The following is a 590-nucleotide window of genomic DNA, read 5'->3' as shown; positions in this document are numbered from 1 at the left end:
TGTTGGAGCTTGAAGCCATTCCCTCTCGTTCTGTCATTAATTACCTGTGAGAAGAGACCAGCCCCAACCTCTCTACAGTGTCCTTTCACGAAGTTGTAGAGAGTGATGAGGTCTCCCCTCAGCCTCCTCTTCCTCATACTAAACAGTCCCAATTATTACTTTTCTTTCCCCACAAGAATTCAACTTATACTCATTGAAAAATATAGTCACTACGCAGTAGCAGGTTTCAGAATTGGGCATCTGTGAGTTTGCACTCAGAATAAACACTGGAAGGATTTAGAAGGCATGTTGTAATATGGACAGTGTAACTGCAGTTTGGTTTGATGGAAGTCTGCTACCGAGTACCCCAGTATGTTCTCAGATGTGTCTGGGGGGACATGGTGCAGACGTGCAGCGACGTGTCCCCGTGGAGCCCCCCTGAAATCAAAGCACCTCTGGAAGGAGTCAGGGATCTGCCACCTCCCCTGGGTTACGGGACCCGGTCTCTGGTTCAGGAATGCGTTTGGGCTGGGGCTGGGACTCACACCCAGCCCTGGGTTACGTCTGGCAGCTGTAACCCCTGCTTTTCAGCTGTGCCAGCTGGTGCATAC

This window comes from Calidris pugnax, unplaced genomic scaffold (genome assembly GCF_001431845.1).
Source record: "Calidris pugnax isolate Ruff unplaced genomic scaffold, ASM143184v1 scaffold28, whole genome shotgun sequence".
In the NCBI taxonomy this organism is placed as follows: domain Eukaryota; kingdom Metazoa; phylum Chordata; class Aves; order Charadriiformes; family Scolopacidae; genus Calidris; species Calidris pugnax.
The sequence above is the reverse complement of the archived record's forward strand: the minus strand, read 5'-3'. Positions refer to the sequence as shown.